This window comes from Dipodomys spectabilis, unplaced genomic scaffold, assembly GCF_019054845.1.
Source record: "Dipodomys spectabilis isolate Male_0828 unplaced genomic scaffold, ASM1905484v1 ptg000569l, whole genome shotgun sequence".
In the NCBI taxonomy this organism is placed as follows: domain Eukaryota; kingdom Metazoa; phylum Chordata; class Mammalia; order Rodentia; family Heteromyidae; genus Dipodomys; species Dipodomys spectabilis.
In genome coordinates this window covers 423581-444592 of record NW_024871246.1, presented here as the reverse complement: position 1 = coordinate 444592, position 21012 = coordinate 423581, and positions in this window count along the sequence as shown.

The window sequence follows — 21012 nt, the reverse complement described above, 5'->3', positions numbered from 1 at the left end:
GGTGGCAGCTGTCAGCACCAGACTACTAGCTTTCTCTGTGATGAGGTCCTGTCTTTCTCTAGTTGCAGTTGAACATTCTACCTTTTTGTGGCGTCAGTCCTGGGGCTTGAGTAAGGGCTTTGACACTGTCCCTAAGCATTTGTGCTCCAGGCTAGCACTCAATTGATTGAAAGATATCAGAATGCCGCTGACTGGCTCTTTCGGGAAGACGGAGGACACCTAGTGGAGATAACTGGAACAGGTGGGGAGATGGCAAACAGACAACTCACACACAAGAGGAGTGAATGCTGTGTGCGATTTATTGCAGAGGATAACAAGCTTTTATAGATAAAGGTCTCCATGAGAAAGGGCAAAAGGTTACATAAGCTTGCTGCAAGGCTTTGTTCTTGGGTGGTTACCAGCTGGTCGCCTGATCTTGTATTTTGTATGACGAGCTATGATGATAGGCACTTGTTTCAGGCGTTTCCTCTATTTTTAAGAAATACAATTGGTTTCAAGATGTTTATCACCTATTAACCATTAACCAGAGCATATGGGCACGGTGCTGGACAGAAAGGCATGAACTCTAGTACTTTATTGTTACTTTTGTTGAGTTTTGTACTTTATGCATTTCAAATCTTTTCTAAGCAATTGTGCTTCTTTGCCATTCTTTTAGAGGGTCCCCAATTTGTGGCCAAAACTCATGATATTCAGTATACTTAGTTAAATCTGGCCATATATCAAATTCAAGCTCATAGTGTCTTCTCTGTAACCCTTTCACATAATCGTTTACTCTTCTCCATAGAGGCCTTAACTGTCTCATAAGATCTTTTTTATTTCTTCTTTGATTGTAAGCACCAAGGAGGCCTAGATCTACCAAGTCTCTCAGTAAATGGAAGAGAGTAATGGGAGGTTTTTTTTCTTAAGTAGTTTACCCAACGGTTGCCATCCTTATCATACACACCTGTAAAAGGCTATGGATCTGGGGGAAGTCTTTAGGGTCCTCTAGATAATGGAGGATCCTACCATTTTCCTCTGGAAAGCCATTTCCACCTTCCATCTACCAACCTTTTAGGAATCTTATTTAGCTTTTGGTCTAAATATCCCTCTACATAGTTCTTATCTACAGGATATCTATATGGGTCTATTGTATATGCTTCAGGATTAAAGGGAAGTCTCCAATAGCCATATACAGTTTCTGCTCTAGCCGTGCCTACAGCTTCTTGTAAATCTCTTACAAACAATTCCTTCTGCTGAAGTGACGTCATGAAACCCCCAATACTTTTATATTTACTTATGACTTGTCTAATAGCCTCCATAAGAGGGGCTTTCAGGGTAGCACTTAACTCTGGTGAGTTAGTCATATTCTCAGGGCACTCATCGGATGGTGGGGTCGTCATCACTTCCAAGAAAGAGCCCTGAATAAGGGAACGTTGAACATGAGAAAGTAGAACAAGCAGCAGGAACAGTAAAAGATTAATAGGCACTCCTATACAGCGAAGAAAAGAAAAACAGGACCAGGAACATATCTTTCCCAGGGCCTTGCAAGCCTTTCCAAGAGGTAGGCCTCTTTGAAGCCCCATTCTCTGAGGTAGACTTCTATGAAGTCCCATTCTCAGAGGTAAGCTTCTGTGAGGCCCCATTCTCAGATCTGATAGCAGGTGTTCCATGCTAAGCAGACTCCATTGGAGTAGGCGTGGCAGCAGAACTTCTGAGTTTTCTGTTTATATCACACTGAGGTATCGAACCCAGGGCTTCGTGCTTACTAGGCGAGCACTCAACCACCAGGCCCCAAGAGTGAATGAGGCATAGATAGAGATTGGTGTATATAAATATTATATACATAAAAAGATGTCTGTCTATTATTAATTTATATATTAACTTATATATTAATTACTACCAATTATTAGGTATTAAATTATGTCTCCATTTAATGATGTGTCCCAGTAAACAATTAATAAAACATTAATTAAAATTACTCAATATCCTATTATTGTTTATCACATATGTACATACATCCATACATATAATCACATATTTTATAGAATGAGACAGATGTCTATATATTATTAAATTGTGCATTAGCTGTTATTACTAATAATTAGGTATTTATGTTTCCATGCAATTTTTATTCTGTTAATGCTTAATAAAATATTAAACTTAATGCATATCCTCTAATTATTGTGTCTATTTTATCCTAGAATGATTCACTACTAATTCAATCTTTTTTTAATTTATTGTAGTGACAATTCTTCCACTTATGACATTTTTTTCATTTATGACATCCTATTACATAGCTTATAAATTTGCATCTGAATTATACATCCTACATATAACCAAGTACTTTCAAAGAAAAAGAAAACATGTGTCACACTTGGCTTCTCACTCCACAATTACATTTTTGGCAGTGCTGGGATCTAAACTCAGGGCCTAGAAGGTTCAATTCATGGATGAGTGACTGTCAGCACAGCAGCCTCTAGCCAATTCAGCTGCCAGGCCTTTCCTACACCCTGAGATCGAGCTCCAGATGTTGACCCCATGTGGAGCTTAGTATAGTTATTCATTTTATTTTTGTTTTATTCATTTATTTACCATTTATTTTATTGACTGTTATTACACATGAAATATTTATTACATTTATTACATAGGATATAGATTTGCCTATATATGAAACTTCACACCTGACACTCAGGAGTTTCACAGAAAAGGAAAAAAAATAAGTCACCATGGGCTTCTTAATCCACGATTCAATTTTTGTGAGTGCTGGCAACTGAATTCACAGCCTACAAGACCCAATTCATGAATGGGTGAGTGTCAACACACCAGCCTGGGGCATATGGAGCTGACAAGCATTTCCAGTACCTGAGATCGAGCCCTAGGCATTGACAAAATAAGAACAGATTGACATGAAGATGGTAGTACACAAATAAATACAGATATTTATAGAGTGCCAGAGATGTCTATACATTCTTCAGTTACATAGACCACATTTCTACCAATTCTTGGGTATTTATTATGCCTCCATGTAATTAATATTATTGTTTTCATCCTTAATGAAATATTAATTAATTCAACCACGGTTTGGAAACTATTGCGTCCATGTAATTAATAGTATTCTTTGAATGTGTCAAAAAATACTCATTAAAATCCAATGGCCTCATAAAATCACTCTGTCTCATTGTACGGTAGTATTCAGAATCAACCAAATCCACCTTGCCATTCATAGTCTTCCATCAATATTCCTATGAATAAGAATGAGACTCTTAGGATTTCCCTCCATTTGTAGGGGACAGGAAGGGGCTTCTAACACAGGACCTATGTTGACCTGTTGGCTTATGGCTTTCCGGGTAGCCCGCCAGCCTTCAGCAATGCCAGGTTATCAACATTTTTCTGCCGTGTCATTCAGACACAGGATGGTCATCTTGCAAACCAAACAAATGTAAAACTGGCAGCCATCTACAAGTTGCCAGTTGTTTTTTTTTTTTTTTTTTTCTGTGTCGCATTAATTTATTTTTTCCTGTCAACATTTGGGGCCCAGGAACCCAGGTTCAGCTGTGGGTCCAGGGGCTTCACCCCAGCCTAGAGTGATCAAATCTGAGGCAGAATTACCATGACCTGAGTTCAAGCCCTGTGCTTGACAAAATAAATAGAAATAAATAAGTACATACATTGATACATTAAAAATATTTAAAATATTATGAGGCTCCTTGTCTTGGAATTCATGCCCATTTATCTGCCAGCCCTAGGATTTGAACCCAGGCTTTGGGTAAATATGCAGCACTGTGGGTGATGGGGAAGTTCACCGTGCTGGAAGACAAAAGGCAGGCCTGTTCCTAGGGCCTGAATTCAAGTCCTAACACTCTAAAGAATAATATGTGTATACATTTTAAATATATGATTTATATTTACATACAAGTTTACTGCATAATGTGATTAGTGCAGTTATTCATATTATTTGTGTGAGAGGGATCTTCTCTGTTCTGCAGGCTGCTGCCCTTTTCAAGCTCTGCCTACCAGCTGGTGTGTGTTCAGAAAGCACAAATGGGAAAGGTCTGGCTTTTACCACCCAATTTCTGAAGGCTCTGATACACTACCCAGAGACAGGTGCTGTATCACACTCTGGAAGAGAGCACTCAAGGCTCAAGCAGTCTGGGGGCAACACATGGGACCATTTCTTTATGTGGGCTTGAACTGAGGATCTGGGACCTGTCTCTGAATTTTTGTGCTCAATGCTGGTGCTCTATCACTTGAACCACAGCTCCACTTCTAACTTTTGGTGGTTCCATGGAGAGTAGAGCCTCACTGGCTTTCCAGCTTATGGCTGGCTTCGAACTTTGATCCTCAGATCTCTGCCTCCCAAGTAGCCAGGATGTCAGGCACAAGCCTGAGCCAGAGGTGACAGGCACCAGAGCTTTTCTTTTGAGCTTCTGTTTATCTCATGTCAACTAGCAAGCCCTAGTTAAAATAGTCATTTACAGGGGATCAAGTTCCTCTCCTAGGTCAGTTAATCCAAGGAGATAAAGTGTTTTTGGAAAAGGCTACTCTGACTTGGCCTAGGTGAGTGTGTGTGTGAGAGTATGAGTTTCGGGGATACTTACCCCCATGTCTGCAGTGCCTCATCCTCCCAGTGGTGAGTAAATCCAGGATCCCCATCCCAAGGAGGAAAAGTAGGTGATGGTACTTAAGGTCATATCAAGAGGGATGATCTAAATACTATCCTGCAGCTCAAGCCGGGAGAGATAATAGACAGAAGGAGAGGTTTAGAGGAACATCAAGGGAAGCCCCTTACCTTTGGATTCAAGTACCAGAGAGAAGATTGAATCCATCCTTTTTGGTAGTAACATAACAGGTGCCCACCATTCATTTATTTTATTTTTTGTGAGTCCTAGGGCTTGGGTTCAGGGCCTCGGTGTCATCCCTGAGCTTCTTTTACTCAAGGCTGAGGCTCTACCACTTGAGCCACAGCACCACATCTGGCTTTTTTTTTCTGGTGGGGGGAGGTGATTTATGGGAGATAAGAATATCACAGACTCTCCTGCCTGGGCTGGCTCTGAGTCATGACCATCAGACCTCAGCCACCAGCACCTGTTCACCACCATCCATTTATAATCCCCTGGGTCCAGTCCCAGGGCACCCACACTGCACCCTGCATGTTTTGAGAAAGCATACATAGGCGGGTTTGATACTTCAACAGCCTACCTACCTTTGAGCATTTTTCTGGGTCAGTCTGATAGCGGCTTCTTTCTTATCCACAGCAATGACTTGGCTCTGTCACAAGAACAAATGTCCCCCAGGAGGTGTCAGGCCTGGGGTCTTTCCTCTGCACACTGCCCCCTCTCCCCAAAATGACACAAAGTGAAAGTAGACATAGAGTGAATTCATTTTCTTATCATCAGGGTCTGGCCCAATATGTGGTGGTGAGGATCAGAGGCCCGGGATCGTGCTTTGCGGTTGGAAAACGTGATCCCTCTTCATCCACTTTGGTTAGCAGAGAATAGTGGAGAAGGACTCAGCAGACGGACTGACAATGAATAGCCATCATGGTCTAGCCTGGGCACAGAGGGGCATACTTCAGGGAGCTAGTTCAACAGGCTGAGCAAGGCAGATCCTGACCCACAGCCCACCTCCTGTGAGAGAGAGAGAGAGAGAGAGACAGAGAAAGGGAGACAAAGAGAGAGACAGAGACAGAGACAGAGACAGAGAGAGGAAGTTAAAAGTACACTTAAGCCATGTGCCGGTGGCACAGGCCTATAATGGTAACTACAGAGGAGGCTGAGATATGAGGATCATGGTTCATAGCCAGCACAGGCAGGAACACCTTTGAGACTCTTATCTCCAAAGAACCACCAGAAAACCTGGAGTAGTGCTGTGGTACAAGTGGTAGAACGCTAGACTTGATCTTAGGGGTTCAGGGACAACACCCAGGCCCAGATTTCAAGCCCCTGACTGACAAGAAGTGTACTTCCTACCACAAGAATTGGACTGATTAGCACCCATAGTCTTAGGGAGCATGGAGAGAAGTCAGGCCGAGCTTCCTGTAAGCTGGGGGAAATGAGTAGGCCATCCAGCTTCTCCGTGCCTCGTTTTCCCCAGCTGCAAAACTGAACACAGTGAAGGATCCCTTTCCTCATGGGGATAGAGTAAGGATGAAAGACAGCCATGTTTAGTTTCATAATCCCATACCTGTTGCACGATAAATAACAGGCCCCTTCTGAGCCCTTTCCAGCTATCTTCTTGTCATATGCTCACAGAATTGCCAAGAACTGAGCATGGCACAACATGTCTACCATCCCAACTGCAGATGACCACGCATGGTGGCCCATGCCTGTCACAGGAGAACCGTGATCCAGCCCAGCCTGAGCATATATTGAGTCGCTATCTTGGAAATGATCAAGAAAGAAAAATTTAGTTCCCATGGTAGAAGACCTGACTGGAAAACCTAGGCCTTGAGTTCAAACTCTAATATACCAAAAAGAATCAGAGGCCTGGTGCCAGAGGCTCATGCCTATAATCCTTTCTACTCAGGAGACTGAGATCTGGAAATCACAGGTCAAGATTTAAAATAGGGTTGGCTCTCCCCTCAGACGTCATGATCAGAAGACCCAGAGTCTGACCGACGTCAATACACTCCATACTAACAAGACTCACATCCTTACTAAATGCTGGTCACACTCTCTGTCCCCCTGGGGACCCACCCCCTGTGGGCCCCACCCCCAGGTCCTCCCAAGCTCCCTCTGCCACCACCAGGCCCAAGTGAGTAGACAGTTCCAGGGCACAAAGATCCCTTGGTCTTATAATTTAATGGTGTTGAGTCCCCTTCAAGCGTCTCACCCTTCCAGGCCCCCAGACTTCAGCCACAAAGCCCATGCACCCCCCAAAGGTTGTGGTTAGAAGTTACAAAAGGGCCCAGTGCTCCTTGTTACAACCCACTTCCACACACACTCACTCACACACAAACATACAAACAAACACACACACACACACAAGGCCGGCACAGGTGGCTCCTGTCTGTCATCCTAGTTACTCAGGAAGGTGAGGTCTGAGGATCACTTTTAAAAGTCAGCCCTTGCAGGAAAGTCTGAGAGGCTCTTATCTACAGTGAACTACCAAATAGCCACAGAGGGAGCTGTGGCTACAGTGTCAGAGCACTAGCTTTGACCACAAAAGGTCAGGAAAACCACCTAGGCCTTGAGTTCAAGGCCCAGTTCTTGTACCTTTAAACACACACAGACACAGATACAGACAGACAGACAGACAGACAGACAGACAGACACACACACACACACACACACACACATACACACACACACACACAGATAGCCCAAGGGTTCAGCAGTCCCTGAAAACAGAACCATGAACTCATTCCATTAGGATCATATCCCACCCCGAAGAAGGTGGCACTACCGACCTCAGACCCACTGAAGACAAAACATTGAGCCTCTCATATATCTGGAATGTCTCATAGACAAGCATGGCATTTCATACCGTACACACTGCTATGCAGAAAACTTAGCCACCTCTTTTTCTGTTGTTGGTCATGGGGTTTGAACTCTGGGACATGTCACTGTCCCTCAGCTTTTCAGCTCAAGGTGAGCACTCTCCCACTTAAGCCACAGCACCACTTCCTCTTATCTGGTGATCCATTGAACATCAAGTCTCACAGACTTTTCTGCCCAACCTGGCTCTGAACCATGGTCTTCACATCTCAGCCTTCTGAGTAGCTAGGATGACAGCTGTGAGCCACTGGCGACTTCCGGTTTCAGCCACCTTCACATTCCCAGAGGAAAACCATCTTATAAGGCCACAAACTTCTTGCAACCCTTCACTTCAGATTTTGTCACCAAGCATCCAAATCCATCTTTATTGGAGAGAATACAGACACAGCAATCCCACCTCTGCACCCATTCGCCCACTCCCTGCGTGCCACAAGCCATGTCCTCTTGAAGCTGTGGCTTCAAGCTGGGGTAAACTTGGGGAGTTCTTAGAAATGTCTGTACAGTGGGGCGAGCACCTGGTCTCCCAACCACAGCACCCCCCTCTTCTTCCCTCCCATACCTGAACCATCCTTTGCAGGCCAACATGTTTTACTTTGTTTCTTTTTTCAGTTGTGGGGCTTGAACCCTAGACCTGGGTGCTGTCCCTGAGCATTTCAGCTCAAGGCAAGCACTCTACTACTTAAGCCATAACATAACACCACTTCTGCTTTTCTGGTGGTTCATTGGAGATAAGAGCTTCAGGGTTTTTCCTGCCCAGGCTGGCTTTGACCCTGATCCTCAGATCTCACCTCCTGAGTACCTAGGATGACAGTCATGAGCTAGTGCCACCCGGCCAAAGATACTTTTCCATGCCTCTCATCCTATCCCCTCAGGAGACTGAGATCTGATGACCACAGTTGGATGCCACCCTTGGCAACAAAGTCCATGAGAACTCTTTATCTCGAATTATAAACACCCAAACCAGTTGGAAGTGGAGCTGTGTCTCAAATGGTAGAGTGCTAGATTAGAGTATAAATGACAAGGGATAGGACCCAGTCCCTAGTTTCAAGCTTTGCTAGCAAAGACCCACCCAAGAAAGGGAAGCAGGTGGGCATATGGGAGCTGAAAGCTCACACATAATACTCAAGACTCCCAGAGCAGACCCCATCCTGCTCTGATTCTCTAGATTATATGTCCTACATCATGGTAATCTTAGATGGAACTTACCAAGCACCAAGTTAGGATATTCAAATACAACCGCATATTCAGGATCCCTTGACCTTATCAAAGACGCAAGATCTCTCACTGTCCTGCCTCTTCACTGGGTAGGGAGGTGAGGTCTAGTTATCCAACCACAGGATGTGGGAATGAAAGGATTTCTTGGCCAAGGCATGCAGATTCAAGGGCTCCAGGTCCCTCCCTCTCAGGAAGGAGAAAAGGGCTGATCTATTCCCGGAATGTTCCTGGGTTGTGAGTATCCTCAAAGAAACAACCCTGCTCAGAGACCAGTGCCTCTGGTTTTCCCACCAGCCTCTATCCAAACCTGCCCCACCTTCAGTCTGCCCTCTCTGAATCTCAGATCTGCCACCTAGACTAAAGGCTGAGCCACCAAAGAGACCCATCTCTGCCTCTGAGAAAGGCAATCACGGGGGTCCTAGCGCCCCATAGAGCAAGTCTGGGGCAACAAGGGTCCTTACTCCCACCCTCATTCCCTGGCTGTCTTGTGCTAGTGGCCAGCTTACTTCTGTCTCTGGAGGAGGAAAGAACAAGGTGGGTTGTCAACTTCAGATTGAGCCCTGGAAAGACCCAGTCCCCAAGGATGTACTGCACAGGCATCCTGCAGTGGATGATAGCCAGGTGGTCAATGGAGAACCCAATGTGCCAGGACTCTTAATAGCAGTGTGGCTGGGTTAAAGGCCCTATCACTTTTGGTCTAGGTTGTCAGGCAAAGTCATGGCTCCAATGTCCTGACATTCCTGACCTGTGATCGTCCTCCCTCTTCATCTTCCTGCTTATCCTGCCCCCCCCGATACTCCCTCACACCAATACCTCCCTAGCCCTTGGACAGCTTGTTCTTATGTGACCAGAAAATAAACTCATTGGCGCCAGGGATGATTGAAACCTGGTGACCCATCCTGAGTCCTCCCGAGGCTGCTTCCTTCTGCAGTCGGCTACCACACAGCTCCTGGATGTCAGAAAGTTGCTGAGGTGTCAGTAGCTTGGTCCTACATACTGGCTTTAGGCACTTAAATTGTCCCCACATAGGTTGTGAATGGTTTGCTCCCTTGATCCAGGGACTCCAAACCAAGGCTCACATGTTCTCCCTTCTTCCTTCCTTTCCTCGTTTTCTCCATCTAGCCTTCCCTCCTCTTTCTCTCTTTCCTTCCTTTCTCTCATTCCTGGGCCTTGAACTCAGAGCCTAAGTGCTGTCCCTGAGCCTTTTTACTCAAGGCCAACAGACTACGGCTTGAGCCACACATCCACTTCTGGTTTTACTTTTTGCTAGTTAGTTAGAGATAAGAGTCTTACAGGCTTTCCTGCCTGGGCCTCAAGCATCAATCCTCCCATCACAGCCTCCTATGTAGCTAGGATGACAGGCATGAAGCACCGGCATCCATCTCAAACCAAGGTTTCTTCATGTGCTGTGGAACCAGCACTGGAAACTCTCATTGTCTATGACCCCTCCAGAGCCTGGCGCACACTGTAATTCTTTGTTGGATAAATAAATGACCATCTGTCTACAAAAATACTACAGAAAAGTCCCATCCCATTCGTGAAAGCATCCTGGTGAATGAGGCAAAGCTTGATGTAGCTCTCCCACAGTTCTCCCTCCTCCCTCTTCCCACTATCCTGGTGCCACCAAACTTAACTGTTTTGGCTCTGAAGACATGATCCAGGGTGTACTCGCTGGATTCCGGAGCCTCTGGGATGCCTATCTTCTCAAAGATCTCTGGCCAGCGGCTGACCAGCTCTGTGGCACTCAATTCCCCACTCAGGTGTGAATGAGGTTGCCATGAGCTGAAGGCCAGCCTCAAGGGGCCTACTCTTCAACCGCTGGGGCCAGCCAGGATGGCCAACCATATCTGAACCCCCAAGTTTCATGTTACAGAGGAAGGATCCTTGAGGCATCTTGGGTTTCTAAATCTCCCAGAGTCCAGTGCAGGTGCTGAGAATCCTGTCTACTCTCAGCTGGCAGGCTAGGGATGGTGAGGTCACAATCTCTGCTCCCCATGACATCCTCAGTGTTATGTCTAGGTCACAGGACCCCCACCAAGAAGACCACCGAGAGTCAGACTCTACAGCTGTTTTATTTAAACGGGCTGCAGCTCAGGCCTTGTCCTACACTCTGACACAGCGGAGCCCAGGAGGACAGCCCCAAGCTAAGTATTTACAGGTATTATGAAGGCACACAACTAGGTGCTTTAGCACCATGTGTTGCTCTGCTCTGAAACAAGGAACAAATTGTCACTGCCTCAAGTATTTTAACCTTCACTCAACTCTGGGGGTCACACTAGAGAGAGTTAGAGGAGAATCAACAGGAGCTGAATAAAAGCATTCAAGGCACGACGTTCATAGCAGGAGACCATCTGGCTTGGGAACTCTACTTGTGATGCTTTGAATGTCATTGATTGTTGGCTGAAACGGTCTGTCTAATTTGACCCATAATCCCAGGTGTTAGTGGAAATTGCCAGCTTCAAGAAAAAACCATGGAAAAGGTGACATTTCAGTTGCCCCAATCAAACTTAAAGGGTTCCAAGGTTAGTGGTCCCTTTTCTTTCCAGACAGCCCACAGCAGTTTACAGAAACGCATTCAGCAATCCCTAGCTAACTGCCATGTCCTGATACCAAGCAGGCTCCAGCAGGGGGAAATGAACTTGCCTACCACTGCCCAGCTGGAAACAGCACAGGCAGGACACAGATTAGAGTCTGCAGGACTCCAGGGAGGACTTCCTACCAGTGCACTCCCCCGGGAGGGAATCCACACCACCAGTGGGGTCCCAGAGCCCCCTGCCCAGATGCCCATGGTCACCGTCAATGCCCTGGGTAAGGTTGTCCTCTCATCCTCGGTAGTGGTGAATCATCTGCAATGTCACACCGTTCACCATTTCCCAGACCCTCCTAGCTTCACAGCCCCTGCCCTACTCCCCCCTCCATCTCATTCCCTAATTACATTTGGCAGACACATTCCCAACCCTTGAATTAGCTCCAACTATACAAACGAGAGCAGACTGTCTGGCTGGAAGAGTGCGGCTGTGGTCACACTCATCTCACAAGCCTTCAGGCTTAAGGCAGAAGGTGTCCACTTTGGTCTGAGGGTCACACAGGCCTCCTAGGGGAGACCCACGCAGGCCCAGCAGCTACTGTGGGCTATAGGAAAGGGGGAAGAGAGAGGTGGAAAGGAACATCTACTGAAATCTTCCGCAAAGGAGCCATGAAACAGTGAAGGTGAAAACAAAAATTATGGCTGGTCTCACACTTGGCATTGAAAAAAGAACAACAAATACACACACAAATCCAGAACAGTGACTGTAGACTCATCCATGAAGCACCTGCAATTTGCCAACTGATCACTCACCTAAGCACAATCAGGCTCTCTCTCTCTCTCTCTCTCTCTCTCTCTCTCTCTCTCTCTCTCTCTCTCTCTCTCTCTCTCTCTCTCTCTCTCTCTCTCTCTCTCTCTCTCTCTCTCTCTCTCCCCCTCTCTCTCTCTCTCTCTCTCTTTCATGCACACACACACATATACATAGACTCAGAGTAGTGCCCCTCCTGAGTTTGTTGGTTCCTCATCTGGGACAATGTACAAGCTGGAGCACGGGAGTTTCCTTGTTAGAACCAGGGACTCAACCCAAGGAAGCACCGCTCTAATGATGCTGAACCATCCTCCCTCTCCCTATATCCAGGGCCAGACACTTTCCCTTGGGAATAGCCAGCCTTGACTCCCCATTCACCAGAACCCTAGGCCAGGACTCTAGGTAAAGGAGTCCTAAGACAGGAGGTTCTTCAGAGCCTGGACTGAAAATAAGCAGGAGGTCATGGTGCCCCCAGAGAAGTGTCTGAACCGGGGTAGGGGCAGTGTTGGGGAAATGGATGGGGTCCTAAAGGCTACATACATGGATGAACTTTCTACTTCCAGCTAGATGCTTCTGGGTGACTTGGTGGATTCTTGGGGAGGATGAGGAAACCAGATGGACCTGGAGCACCAGCAGATGATGGCAGAGCTGGGAAATGTGATCACCCTGTGAAAGATGTTGACAGCTGGAGTGGAGGGGCACAGGCAGGGTGTATGTGTGTTTGAGGGGCGTGTTCTTCCCAGACATTCACCTTCTATCTGACCCCTAGTGCCCCCAACTCCCTAGTGGGCCCTTCTGGGACTCTCCTCAGGGGAAAGTGTGACCGAGCACAAAAGACAAAGGGTCACACAGAAGGGGGGGCTATCTTCTGCATCCAACACTCCCCACCCCCAGAAAAAAAGAAAAATCTCAAGAAGGCAGGTGTGGAGGTGCTGCTCCCCACCTCTGACTAAAGCCACCAGGTTCCCCCAAAGGAGAGGAAAGGTGCAGATGCATAGCTCTGTGGCTCCCACTGCTTTAGGCAAGGGGCTAAGTGGCGCCTCCTCTTCCCTCATCCCTGCATCTGCCCTTTTCCTGGGACACTGGCCACTAGGGATTGGGGTAGGATCCCAGGATCAACATCCACTCCCCTACCCCCCCACACACTCCTGGAACGCATTTGTGGCAAAGTCAGGGCTGGCCTGCCTGGTGCTGGGGAGGGGCGTTTGGGACACAAGAAAGGAGGCAGGAGTCAGGGGTCTGAGTCCGTGGGGGGTGGGGGTTAGGGGGAGGTCGAAAGTTGCAGACCCACGGGGTTTCAACTGGGGACCGAGACCCGGTCAGGGCAGCAAGGAGGCCAGGGGTGCACCATTGCTGGATGGCAACAAGAGGCGCTATGGGTCCAAGCTGGCAGCAACCTGTTTCAAACGCGGTGTCATAGGGAGGTCAGGAGAAGGGGCCGGGGCAGGGCCGGGCAGGTGGCAGGGCTGAGCTCGCCCCCTCCACAGCTGAGCTCCTGGTGCAGGGGCCTTGGACTCAGGGCCTACCTGGCCTCTGAGCCTCCCTGGGGCTGTGAGAGGTATGTGCCTGCTGTGCTGGCTTTGTGTCCTCTGTGCTCCAGGCCCAGACCTGTGCTCCTACAGCAGTGGAGGCCAGTCATGATGCTGCCACCCCTGGTGCATGTGCCTGCTCTTCTCTGTTCTCTCTCTGCCCCCACTTCTCACCCAGGCTGCCCAGCCCCTGCTGCGCAAGTATGCCAGCTCCCGTGTGCCACTGGCTGCAGCAACTATGTGCCCCTTCAGCCACGCCCTGTCCTACCCTCAGTCACACCCCTCCCCACCTCGGCCATGCCCCCGCCCTGGCTTTGTGCTGCTCTGACTCTGCCCTAAGGCTACCAGGCTATGGCAGAAGCAGCCTCACCTCAGCTCAGGGATTCCCCCCATCCCCAGCAGCTGCCTGGGGGAACTGAAGATTCCCCTCAGCCAAACCACTGGGGGAGACTCTTCTCCATCCACCCCACACACCAAGCAGGTGCAAGGTAACGTTCCTTTTGTGTGTGTGTGTGTGTGTGTGTGTGTGTGTGCGTGTGTGTGTGTGTGTGTGTGATTGTCCTCTCAAGGACTCAGAGCATTTAATCTTTTGGGATGACAGCACACAGCACACTTTTTAAAAATGCACAAGGGACCCTGTGTAATGGATTCAGCACAATGTGCCTTTTGAAGGAGTCAGCACATAGCAACTTTTGGGATCCTCATGGTAATTTAATTACCAATAAGATGACAGGCCATTTTGACCTCACTAAACTTCAATATCATAATATTATGACATTATATGTCATAGTGACATTATAGACATATTGCGAATTCCTATTCTGTGATTTCATTCTATTACAAGCTAACAATATTGGTGGATATCAGAAATCCATTGTGACCTCAAAGTCATTGAGACATGAAAATCCCTTTGTGACATCACAGTGCCATTGTGATATCATTAACCTGTTCTGACATCACAAACCTGACCTGTCCATTGTGACCTCATCACCAATGTGCCATCACAAAGCCATTGTGATATCACATTGCTATTGTGACATTACAATCACGTTATTGCCTCCCAAACCCATTATGACATCTTTAGCACCTTTGGAAAAACACATGGCCTTTGTGACATCACAGTCCCTTTGTGTATCCATATCCTCATTGTGAAATATCAATTGAGATCAGATAAGCCATTGTGACATCACAAAGCATTTACAATATAATCATTGATGTGATATCATATTGTCATTATGACAACATCAGGTCATTGTGACATCAAAAATCTGTAATGACATCATACCACTATGACACCGCATTGTCATTGTGACAACATTTATACATTATGAAGGCCTATTATGTGATTTCGATGCATTTCAAATGTGGGTTCATATCAAAAACACATTTTGACTTCATAACCATTGTGACTTGACAATTCTTTTGTGATATAATATTGCCATTGTGATATCTCTAAACAACTGTGACAACTCAAGCATGTCCTATCCTAAGTTTTGTGACATGTTGCCACTGTGTTAGACCGATTGAGAGCTCAATCTATTTTCGACCTCATATTATTTCAGGTATGACATTAAATATTATATACTGTGAAATTATGAATATTGTGACATCAAACTGCTAGATGTAATGACCATTGTGTCACATTGTCACATCACAAATCTGTTCTGACTTCATCACATTTGTGCCAACAAATGACTTTGGAATCCTCAAAATCACATTCTAAACTCATGTACTTATTATGAGTTAATGACAATTGAGGCCTGGAATGCCATTTTCACATCACCAAACTACTGCGACATCACAAAACTATTTTGAACTCATCACTATTATGACATCACCAACTAATTGTGATATAACAACACTCTTATGACATTATAATTTGACACATATTGCAATTGTGATATTACTGAACCCTCATGCTTTCTTTTTTTTCTTTTTTTTGGGGGGGGGGGTCCGGTCGTGGGGCCTGAACTCTGGGCCTGGGCGCTGTCCCTCAGCTCTTCAGTTCAAGGCTAACACTCTACCACTTGAGCTACAGCGCCACTTCCGGCTTTTTTCTTTTTGCTTATGTGGTGCTGAGGAATCGAACCCAGGGCCTCGAGCGTGCAAGGCAAGCACTCTACCACTGAGCCACCTTCCCAGCCCAACCCTCATGCTTTCACGAACCTATTATGATCTCATCACATCTTAGAAAATTATGGCCTTTGAGACATCAAGCTCCTTCCGTGAACTTGTATCATTGTGAACTTGTAGCAATTGAAAATTGAAATAAGATGTGATATTGCAAACTAGTTTTGACATCACTAACCCATTTTTATATCATGAACACTTTGACAACCAGTACCTGTTAGGAAACTTAGCACTTTTGACAAAAAAACATGACCTTTGTTTCATCACAGTTCATTTGTTTATGTCATGGGGACTTCATCCTCATATCCTCACTATAAACTAATGGCAATTAAGATCTGACATGCCATTGTGACACTGTGACATCATAACCAGTGCGACATCAGACTTTCATTATGACACCATCAGCTCATTGTGACATCACCAAGCTATAGTGACATCATAGCATTTTGACATCGCATTGCCATTTTGCTGACATAGACACATTGTGAACGTTTATCTGGTGATTTCATTCTATTTCAAATGTGGCATATCAGTTGATATCAAAAACACATTGTGACCTCATAACCATTGTAAGATAATAAACCCTGTGTGACATAATAACCAGTTTGACATTATATTGTTGTTATGACACTTTTAGCTTATGGTGGCATCACAAAATAATGACAGTATAGCATTTGGCATTGTCATTGTGAAATCATTGTCAGATTATGAATGGCAAATCTGTGATTTCATTGTATTTGAAATGTGGTATGTGGGTTGATATGAGAAACTCATGGTGATGTCATAACCATTGTCACATCAAAATCCCTTTTTGACATAAATTTGGCAATGTGACATCACACTAGCAATGTGATGCTAGTAAGGCATCGTGATATTACAATGGTCATGAACTCACAATGGATTTCTGGTATCAACCGACATGCCACATTAGAAATAGAATCAAATAACATAATAGGCAAACACAACGTGTCTATGACATCAGAATGACGATGTGATGTTACAATGCTATGATGTCATTGTAGTTTTACATGCCAAAATGAGCTGATGGTGTCATAATGGCAACATGATGCCACAATTATGATTATGTCAGAAAGGATTTGTTATGTTTCAAAGGTATATCTGATGTCAATTTTCATTAGTTCCCCATGAGGATATGGATACAAAAAGGTTCTGTGATGTCTCAGAAGCCATGTGTGTTTTCAAAGGTGGTAAGAGATCATAATAGGTTTGGGATGGCACAATGTGATCCATAATGTCACAATGGAAATGAGATATGCCATTGGGTTTTTGATGTCACAGTGGTGATGAGGTCACAATGGTTTTGCGATGTCACAGTTTGTTTGTAATATCAGAATGATATATCAAATTTCAATGACATAATTCAATATGAGGATACCAGGTGATAGAAGAAGCGCCATAGTATGAGGTCATACTATGTGAAAACCCAATGGGACAGTGATTTCACAATGACAATGTGATATCTCACCATCATGTTATAAGAATGTTTTGATGTCACAATTGGTGACGCAATATTGATGAGGAGATCGCAATAGATTTGAGATGTCCCAAGGGGTTGGTGATGGCACAATGGCATGTGGGATCTCAATTGTCCTTAACACACCATGAGTATATGAGTTTGGGAAAGGATTATGATGTCAGCAAAGCATATGTAGTCAAAAAGATGAAGAACTAACAGGTCTGAGATGTCACAAAGTGACACAATGGTTATGATGTCCAGCGGTGTGATATCATGATGTTACACTGGATTTTAGATATCTCATGTCATATCTGAAATACGAAGTCGAACTCACTAATATATCACAATGGCATGTCACAAAATTATGAGAACAGGAGAGGTATTTGATGTCACAGTGGGTTAGTGATATAACAAAGGCAATGTGCTGTGACAAAGAGATTTAGATGTCACAAAGGTTATGAGTTCACAATGGTTTCCTGATAACGCAGATGGCACATTTGAGATAGAATGAAATCAAAGAATAGGCATTCAAAATGGGTCTATGACATGAAAATGACAATGTGATGTCAAGGAAGCAATGTTTGACAGTATATGTACTCATTACCTTGCTCATGTAACTGTAATCCTTCTATACACTGTATTTACAATAAAAAAAACTCACAGAAGAAAAAAATAAAAATATGGTATGTGTCATTGGGGTTTGGTGATGTCACAATGAATGGTGGTGTCATGATGACAATGTGATTTCACAGTGATAATTATTGCACAAAGTATTTGTGATGATACAATGCTACGAGTGATAAGAATTTTCATTAGTTCACTATGAAGATATGAGTACACAAAGGGTCTATGATGCCACAGAGGTCATGTTTTCTTTTTTCTTTTTTTCATGTTTTTTTTTATTGTGAAAAATACTGTACAGAGGGGTTAAAATTACATGGGCAAGATAATGAGTACATTTCTTATCAAGCATTGTAGCTTCCTCCTTTGTTTCACTTTCCCATCCTCCCCCTGCCCCCCCACCCAATCCTCCCCACTCCCCCCTCCCCCCTCACACGAAAGTTGAAAAGTTCGTTTTCGACATAACGACTTGTACATTTCAAGAGTTCACAATAGCTTTGTGATATTACAATGTGATTGTGAAGGCACAACAGCAATGTGATATCACAATGGTTTTGTGATGTCACAGTGGTGATAAGGTCACAATGAGTTTGTGATGTCACTATGACTTTGTAATATCACAATGACATGTCCAATTTGAATTTCTACTAGTTCACAATGAGGATACAATTTCAAAGAAAGAATCTTAAGCTCCAAAGACCATCAGTTTTTAGTCATAACTTGTGCGATATGCTGCCATTAGGATATTTTAGGTCTTTAGTAAGCTTATAATCTGTTTTCAAACTCATAATAATCCAGGTATGAAATATGATATCAGAAATTAACTCTGACATGAACATTGTGACGTCACATTGATAGACATCAAGACCATGGTGTTACATTGTGAACTCACAAATTTGTTAGGGCTTCATCACATTTGTGCCAACACATGACTTTGGAGACAACACAGTCCCTTTGTGAACTCATATCTTCATTGCGAATTAATGACATTTGAGATCCTGCATGCCATTGTGACATTTCCAACCAATTGTGACAGCACAAACCTATTATAGTAGAAACACATTGTGATATCATAGCCATTGTGGTAGCACAATCCCTTCATGACCGCACATTTCCATAGTGATATCACTAACCCAATATGAAATTGCAATCCTCTCATACCCAATCCAGGTATGAGATGTGATAACCGAATCCAGTGTGACATCTTGATCATGGTGACATCACACTGATAGGTGTTATTAGCATTTGGTCATATTCTGACAACACACATCTGTTAGGACTTCATCACTTTTGTGACAATGCATGCCTTTGGAGACATCAGAGTCCCTTTGTGAGCTTATATACTCATTGTGGTTAATGACAATTGAAATCTCATGTGTCATTTTTATATCACCAACCCATGGTGACATCACACACATATTGTAAACTCATCACGTGTGGCATCACCAATTGTGATATCAAGACATTATTAAGTCATCATATTGCAACATCATATTGCCATTGTGATGTCACTGTTCCACTGTGTTTTCAAAAACCTATTGTATCTTCATAGCTTTTTAGAAAATTCATAGCCTTTTATACTTCAGTCTTCTTCTGTGAACTCATATCCTCATTGTGAAATAGTAGCAACTGAAATTGGACATGTGATTATGAGATGTGACTTCACAAAATTATTTAACTTCATCACCAATGTGACATCACAAACCCATTGTGAGCTTTCATTGCCATTTGACATTACTATAACATTGTGACATCCCAAACCTATTAGGACCTCTTAGCACCTTTGAAGAAACACATGGCCTTTGTGACATCACAGTCCCTTTGTGTAACTATCCCCTCTTTATGAACTGACAATTGATATCAAACATGCCATTGTAACATCACGAACCCTTTGTGACATCATCAGTGTGACATAGTATTGTCATTATGGCAGCATCAACTACTTTTGACATCACAAATCTACAATAACAAAATAGCATTATGAGATCACATTGCCATTGTGATGTTATAAAAATATTATGAATGCCTGTTTTTAATCTTTTATTTTTTCAGTCGTGGGGCTTGAACTCTGGGCTTGGATGCTGTCCCTGTTCTTCAGCTCAAGGCGAGCACTCTATAACTTGAGCCACAGAGCCACTTCTGGTTTTCTACTGGTTTTCATTGGAGATAAGAGTCTCATAGACTTTCCTGCCTGAGCTGGCTTTGAACTGCGATCCTCAGATCTTAGACTCCTGAGTAGCTAGGTTTACAGGCATGAGCCACCGGCGCCTGGCTTTTTCATTCTATTTCAAATTTGACATGTGTGTTGATATCAGAAAAATAATGTGACCTCATAACCATTGTAACATCATAAATCAAAAGTGACATCAAATTGTCATTATGACACCATCAGGTCATTGTGACATCACCAAACAACAATGGCATCATAGAATTATAAATCACAGTGACATTGTTATGACTTAACAGTGTGAAGGCCTATTCTGTGAATTCGCTCTGTTTCAGAAACCCCTTTTGACCATATAACCATTGTGATATCACAATCCTTTGTGACATCACATTGCCATTGTGATATCATTAACCTGCTGTGCCGTCACAACCAGTCCTGTCCTTGTAAGTTTTGTGACATGCTGCCATCATCATAACGTAGCGCTTTGTGAGCTCATAATCTGTTTTCAATCTCATATTTCTGGTATGACATGTGATATCAGAAATCCTTTATGACATCATACTGCCAGATGTCATGACCATTGTGTCATATTGTGACATCACAAAGCTGTTAGAACGGCATCACATTTGTGACAACACATGCCTTTGGAGACATTACAGTCCCTTTTTGAACTCATATATTCATTGTCAATTAATACAATTGACATATCCCATGCCACTCTGACATCATGAACCTATTGTGACATCACAAACTTATTGTGACCTCATCACGAGAATGGTATTAACAACTAATTGTGGTATCAAAGCATTATTTTGACATGATATTGTGGTATGGGCATTGTTATTTCACTGTCCCATTGTGTTTTTACAAACCTATTATGGCCACATCATATCTTAAAAGATTCACGGCCTTTCTGTGAACTCATGTACTTATTACCTCTAAGGCAAGGAGACAAACCATTGAGTCACATTTAATATAATAAACCAATTTACACTAGAAAGGAGACTGTGATTTCCTTATCCTGGACTGGATAATTAGGTCCAAGAGCAGCCTTGACCATCAA